Source organism: Phoenix dactylifera, chromosome 5 (assembly GCF_009389715.1).
Source record: "Phoenix dactylifera cultivar Barhee BC4 chromosome 5, palm_55x_up_171113_PBpolish2nd_filt_p, whole genome shotgun sequence".
Taxonomy (NCBI): domain Eukaryota; kingdom Viridiplantae; phylum Streptophyta; class Magnoliopsida; order Arecales; family Arecaceae; genus Phoenix; species Phoenix dactylifera.
The window spans coordinates 14,299,474-14,307,265 of NC_052396.1; the positions used below are offsets into that span (position 1 = coordinate 14,299,474).

A 7,792-nucleotide genomic window follows, 5' to 3' on the forward strand; every position below is an offset into this window, starting at 1 on the left:
ATATCAAGACCTAAGAGAAATAAACCTCAGTAAGATTAGGCTAAAAGGAAAGCCTCCATTAATGGATAACCATTACTCTAAGCCAGTTTTTATTGTGCAATTATATAAGATTACTTGATTAATCTCTTCAGACTTTTCATCAGAAATACGTTTCGTGGAGAAGTGAATTAAACAGAAGCTGTGGTGGGAGTGAGGCATGAGCCAAAACTATGGAGTTGCATCTGCTCAAAGAAAGTGGAGATTGAATGGAAGTATAGCAAGACCTTTTTCATATATAGACTGAGAAAATAAGGTCCGAGGCAATCAATAGAGAGAAATTACATAGAAATATAAGAAACATTAATTATTTTAACCATAGATTTGAATATGATTAATTGAAAATGAAATGCTTCAGGTCCTAACACTTACCATGGACCCATCTTTGGGATGGTTAAAGGTCCCCTGTATACACCGTTACCATATATTTGAACATTGAACTTGTAAAAGCCAAGTAAATAAACTATGTTACTGCACAACCTCTGGATATTATGAACTTGGTAAAATCTTAAAATATCATTCTAACATATAGGTGATCGCAATTCTATTGCAATATGTTGACCAATAGATTAACATATTTTTGTAATAAACTAAATACAATAAAATATCTGGTGCTGTGGTGTAGTCGGTTATCACGTCAGTCTTACACACTGAAGGTCCCCAGTTCGAACCTGGGCAGCACCATTTGAACTTTTTTTTTTAATTTTATATTTTATTTTCATTCACCATTATTTACCTTCCTTTTCTGATCTTTATTTTTTTTTTAAATTTTCACTCAATTTTAATTTTCTTTATTTTTTTTCATCTTTGTTCTTTTGGCCTGGATGTCCCTAATCTATCAATTATAGAATGCTATTGGAGATCGTTAACACAGTACTTTAATGATGATGAAGATATATTATGTTCTGAAGCAGAAGAATATCCAAAGTACTCAATTATTTAAGCACAACAAGACCACTTTCCTTTTTTCTTCATATAAAGTCCAGCACGTCAAAATCTACAAATTAAAATTAGATACGGATCCAATTGTAGCTGCTTATCCTTTGGAATTGATGATTAAAACATGTTATAAAAGAATGATGCAGATCACTTGTGTAAATAATTGTCAAGTCTAAATTCTTTATCTATCAGATCTTTTGGGTAAAAGGTACTCAATTATTATGATCTTATGTTTACTTTTATTTTTTATTTTCACTCAATTGTAATTTTCATCAGATTTATTTTTTTATTTCTTTACTTCTCAAATTCAAAAGGTAGCTTGGATGTCCTTAATCCATAGTTTATAAAATATTATTGGGGATCCTCAACCCAGTATTTTAATGACCGTTAAGATATACTATATTCTGAAGCAGAAGAATCCCCAGAGTAGTCATATATGTTCAAGCAAATAAGGCCTCTTTTCTTTTTTCTGCAAATAACGTCCAACATGTCAAAATCCACAAATTTAAAATTAGATATGGATCCAACTACAGCTGCTTATCTGTTGAATTGATGATTAAAACTGCTTGTAAAAGAATGATGCACACTTAATTATATAGACTTAGTGCAAGTGGGCATAATCTCCATGGTTTATTAAATTGTATCGAATTATATGTCGCTTGTCTAATACTGGGATTAAGATTGATGGGGTGGATGAACCTTTAGTATCATCCTCTCTATCCATTTTAATCGAACATGCAATCACTATCTTATTTCATGGCATGGAGTTATTTGAGATGCAGGGTTAGCAGTACAATCTAGCTATTTTATGAAATGGAAGGGGAGAGCTGAACATTCAGGATCACAGGGCAAAATTTCAATGGCTAAGGGGAGGGTAAAGGGAGACAATTCTTAAAAAGAAAATAATCAACTCATTTAGTGAAAATTGATATTATAATGGAAGAAAGAAACAGACTAAGAGTCCATTTTATTTGCTTATTTAACTTATATTATATATGGAGGAATAGAAGGCAACAGATCCTCAACATAGAAGTGCAGGAGAGCCAAATCTCAGAATCAAATGAAACAAAAAACCAACTGACAACTTATTTGCCTATGGAGACATGGAAAAGCAAGAAGGACATCTTTTTTCCAGATTTAAACTTCTGGTACTTCATTTTGCACATTCTTAGTTCTTCATTACCATAATAAATCTTCTAGTTATCTCATTTTTGTTTTCTACATGCGGATATCCATCTTTCATTGTGTCAAACAAGGTTTGAAAAAGAAAAAAAAGACATCAATGCTGTTTCATATATCAAAAGTTGCCTTGCATTGGTCCCACCAATCCCCCTTCTTCCTTCAGTACAAAGCCTTGAGAATGCCGAGGTGGTAAATTTGTGGATCATATTATGCAACAAGAGCTAAGTTATAGTTTTAGAGTATGAAAATTCGTGCGGGCGTGTGTTTAGTCCCACATTGATTATTCGCTTGGTAGGTTTTGAATATTCATATCAAATAGTATCAGAATGGATTCGATCTATAACTTATATGAACTAGGGGATACTATATAGCACGAATCTATTGGGGACGAGGATGTCAAAGCTTAAACGGGAGGGGAGAGAATATGAGGATCCATATGGGCATGTATTTAGTCTCATAGTGGTTATTCACTGGGTAGATCTTAGATATTTATACAAGACTAAGGAATCCAAAAAATAGCTTCCAGCTAGCCAACTCTCGCCAAGTATTCCTAAATAGGATTGCCAATTCACATTACTATTTAATGTTTATAGTGGATCTGGTAAATTACTTATAGATAAAAAAAATGAGAATCATGGTGCATGAGGTACTTATGGTGTTGGTTCAGATAAAGATAAAAAGGTAGCCACAAAATCGTGGATGCTTAAATGAAATCTGTTATTTATCTTAGAAACCATCATTTTCAGAAGAGGTAAAACTACTGATAATGTTAAACTAAGCCTGTCATTTTTCAAAATGAAGAAAACAAATGTAAAATATAAGCATTTAATTCTGCTCAATATAAAATTTCTTGCAGATAATAAATAAAAGAATGGCCGGCAGGGGGTGTTTTCCTTCATCCACAAGTAGAATAAGCAATTATTTCTCAGAAAAAAAAATATAATAAGAAATACGGTATGATGTACATTGTGAATGTTTCAAACAACCTAAACCGGAAAGAGGAAACATAATTCCTTCTTTCAACATCATGATACCATCATTCTAACTTTGCCTTTTGCAAGTCTATCATCTTTCATATTAATAGCCCAAACTTGTATTTTCCTTTGGTTTCCCTTTAACAAAAAAAAAAAATCATTACTACTTCAAAAGCCAATAAAAGCTGAAATGTTACACTGCTCGTAGGGGATGCTCTAATAGTTTGTCCTAGTCATCATGCTGAATGAGGATAATGAGTCTGAGAAGTGTTATTCTATATGATTACCATGAACATATTGCATAATTTAAGACTAAATGACATAAAACTATAAAGTTCCATCAAATATTTTCTCAGAAAGAGTTATGCTACACTGCTCGTAGGGGATGCTCTAATAGTTTGTCCTAGTCATCATGCTGAATGAGGATAATGAGTCTAAGAAGTGTTGTTAGATATGATTACCATGAACATATTGCATAATTTAAGACTAAATGACAAAAAACTAAAAGTTTCCATCAAATATTTTCTCAGAAAGAGTTATGTTACACTGCTCGTAGGGGATGCTCTAATAGTTTGTCCTAGTCATCATGCTGAATGAGGATAATGAGTCTAAAAAGTCTTGTTAGATATGATTACCATGAACATATTGCATAATTTAAGACTAAATGACAAAAAACTATAAGTTTCCATCAAATATTTTCTCAGAAAGAGTTATGCTACACTGCTCATAGGGGATGCTCTAATAGTTTGTCCTAGTCGTTATGCTGAATGAGGATAATAAGTCTAAGAAGTCTTGTTAGATATGATTACCACGAACATATTGCATAATTTAAGAATAAATGATATAAAACTATAAGTTTCCATCAAATATTTTCGCAAAAAGAGTTAGCAACAATTAGAAAAACATAAATGTCGCAGACCTATGATCAAGAGATGAGCATTTGCCAATTGCTATCGGTTTAAAGAGCCTGCCTTTATACATAAAATAGATCATTAGAAGGAAAATATAACGGTCAACAAACCAACCAAACCGAGGAAGACCCTTCAAAGAACCATAAGGCAGAAGTGGTTTTATTGTTAATCCCTTCGCAATCACCAACCTAAATGCCGGTCCCTCGCCAAGTAGTATTTTCTAGAGCTATTCATCCATGCGGCAGCTAGAGATTTTTCTTATCACCCCTTCGGATTGACGAGCTGGGAAAACACCACGCTATCACTTTGGCAATCCGAGTCCACACTCACCTCACTTCCACCACCAATGGCCGCTGGGCTGTGGCTCCCGAAGTCACCATCGCTAGTAGCTGACTCTGAGCTACTAGGAGCTTCAGCTGTCACTGGCTTCCCTGTTTCAAAATTCTCCTGCAACTGGAGAGCAAACTCGAGATTCCACAGCACGTCGCCCATAGAAGGATTGTCGACTCCCTGGTCAGACAGACACTTCTCCGCAGTCCCTGCAAACTTCTTCAAGCACTCAGGACCGATCTTCCCTTCGACATTCGGATCGACGATGTTGCCGAGAGCTCCCCTCCTCTGGCAATTCAAGGCCCAGTCTGCAAGACTGACTTGCTCCCTCGGGAGAGTTGGATTCAGTGCTGGCCTTGCGCACAGGACCTCAAAGAGAACCACTGAAGGAGTAGACATCAAACTTTTCAGTCAGTTGCTGCCTCCTGAAGTACTCAGGATCCAAATAACCGAAGCTTCCCTTCACCATTATGCTGACATGGGTCCGATTCATCATCGGGCCGGTCTTCGACAACCCGAAATCTGAAACCTTTGCAACCCATTTCTCATCCAGGAGAATGTTGGTGGTCTTCACATCTCTATGAATTATAGTGTACTTAGCACCAGTGTGAAGGTAATGAAGTCCCCTTGCTGCTCCGATGCAAATTTCCAGCCGCTGCTTCCACGGCAGAGGAGGCTTGCTGCTCTTATATAGATGCTCCCTTAGAGTGCCATGAGCCATGTAATTGTAAACCAAGATCATCTCACCGTTCTCTTCGCAGAAATCAATCAAGGAGACCAGATGCCGGTGCTGGAGCTTCGAAAGCATCTCGATCTCGGTCTGGAACTCGTGGATGCCCTGCTCTGAAGAAGGGTTCGATCTCTTGACAGCCACCTTGATCCCTGAATCCACGGTTCCTCGGTAGACCTTCCCGAAGCCGCGAACTCCAATCACAAGGGACTCATCAAAGTTCCTGGTTGCATGTTTGATCTCAGCAAATGAGAAGTGCCTGCAAAGGTTTGAAGCCAAGGCTGATCCATTACCACTTGCTGTGCTCTTTCCAGACCTGCTCGCCGACGTATGCGAATTCCCTCCATAGACTGGTAGCCATCTTGACCCGCCACTGGACTCTATCCCAACCTCCTCCTTCTTGCGCTGATACACCGCGATGCAGATGACGAAGACTAATCCCACCGCAGCGGCTCCGCCGGCTGCCCCGCCGATCATTTGTGCCTTATCGCTTGATCTGGAGGAAAATCCCTTCTGTTCCGGGTCCAATTCAGCTGCAGTGAGCATCGCAGTGGGGTCGGGATTTGGTTCTGCTAGGTTTCCATTGGTTTCATTCACTTTGAAGACCTCCAAGCCATTCAGGATGGAATCATAGTACTCAGGCTGCGCCGATGCCGAGGGGTGCAAAGCCACCCATAGCTGCTTGTCGCCGGGGTCGTCCGTCATGTACACCGCATAGTCCTTGTACACGGGCACGCGCTTCCCAGAGGTCCATGCAATGATGTCAGCAGAGGCCTCCGCCGTCTGATTGTCGACAAAGATGTCGAACACCCTCTAATTGACCTTGCTCATCCGGAGCTCGCAAAAATGGAGCCTCACCATGTAAGTGAAGTTGCCATCAACTTGGAGGATCCAAGTGAGGTTGTAGTTCATGTTAACTGAGTTGTCCGGGCCAATCGATCTCGCGGTCCGGTAGACATCTGCCGGAGCCATATACTCCGGCGTGCTATCCGAATATCGGATCTTGAGCTTGTCATCAGCCGAGAAGGGGACGCCAAACCCAAAGCCGTAGATGTAGGGGGAATCATCGTACCAAGTTCGGCTGAGGCCCGAGTCATTGGTCGCCGGAATATACCCCCCCGCCGATTGAGACGATACACAGTCTGCAGTGCCGAGTTTCCAATGTCGGTGGTCTGATCAGAGTATCCGACCATTTTCGCTGGCTGCCTGAAGATTTCAGGCATGGAAATGATCTCGCCGCCATTGACGAAAGCATAGGAGCCATCATGCTTGCCCGACGGCGTGAAGGTGAGGCTTATCGAGCCATCGGAGGACGGCATGATGGAGAATTCCTTAACAAGGTAGGCCTGCGTCAATGCCTTGGTGGCGATGTAGGCGCTGAAGTTGCGGAGGAGGGTGACGCCGCCCGAAGCGGAGACCGCAAAGTAGGAATTCTCAAGGGCGAGGCCGTTGTAGGTGGAGGGATAGAAATGGAGGCGGATCCAATGGCAGGCTGTCTTAGTGACGGAGAATTTGTAGGTGGACTCCGACGTGAAGACCCTCGCCGTCATGTACGGGACCGCCGAGGGGACCGCCGGGTCTTGCGAGGCGGCGGTCGCCGCGGCCGAATCCTTCATGGAGACGCCAAACTTGGAGGTGTCGTCTGCCGACCATTTCCGACCGTCTGCATCAGCGGCGTCGGACGACGAGCCGCAGTCTATGAGGAACGAATTGAAAGGGGTGTAGCCCCCTGAGTCGGCGACAGAGGCGATGGTGGCGAGGAGAAGACAGGGGGAGAGGAGGCTGGAATCAAGGTGAATCCTAATATACATGGCCTGGAGAGAAAGATTGGTAATTCTTTTGGCGAACAGGAAAACAGGAGAGAAAGAAGAGTAGAATTGGAAAGAGTCCTCCTGCACGTCTTGGAGAACAAGAGGAGTGGTTTTTTTGGGTATCAATCTGGTGTTATGTAGTTGGGTTAAGCCATGGCTGGAGGGATGGGGAAGAAGGATTGGTGAAGATTAGCAGAAGGAAGAAAGAGAAAAGAGGAAGTTATAGAACATTTTGGTTTTCTTTCCTTAGTTTTTTTGTTGATTTGCTTGATCTTTTTTTCTCTCCTTTTTGGTTGGGAGGAAGGAGGGCTGCATTGACTGAGGAGGCTGGCCGTTAGATGTGGAAGCGTGGGAGCAGAAGACGGGCTAAATCGATTATTATTTTCCGGTGCGAAACGCTTCTGGTGGAGAATGAAGAGTTTCACATTTGAAACTCTGGCACAAATGAACAGTAACCGGCACGGTGAAATGCTGGTTACTGTACAAAGAAAACAGAGAGGAAAATAAAAGTGAAATGAGGAAGAAGAATGTATTGATTTCACTATTAACTATTGAGTTGTGATACAGTACTCATAGAGCAGAAATGAAGGTTCCAGAATTAGGTAAATGAGCTGGTAGATCTCAGCTGTATTTGTTACAAGGAACTAATTCAAAACTAATTCTGGTAAACAGTTCATAACAGTTCTGGGAGATAGTTTGAGAGAAGAATGATGTGGCATTCTAATAGAGAAGACGTTATCAGAATTGCTGGATTCGCGCCTTGGTGTGGCTTTAGAAGAGGGCGCGGTTCGTTCCTACGAAAGGTGGTGAGTGTGCCGTGCCTGAGCTGAGGTGTGTTGTGATTGTGAGAAGCCAGTTCGGAATCTAATATGTGACAAC

General features: G+C 41.0%; 1 non-coding gene and 1 pseudogene across 1 annotated transcript; one reads left to right on the top strand and one right to left on the bottom strand.

Moving 5' to 3' along the window:
* The first annotated feature begins 646 nt into the window (after positions 1–646).
* TRNAV-UAC lies at positions 647–720 on the top strand. Its single transcript has one exon. It is a non-coding gene; the product is annotated as a tRNA-Val (tRNA).
* A 3,583-nt stretch (positions 721–4,303) lies between these two features.
* Positions 4,304–6,913, bottom strand: LOC120110755 (annotated as a pseudogene).
* Positions 6,914–7,792: the final 879 nt, after the last annotated feature.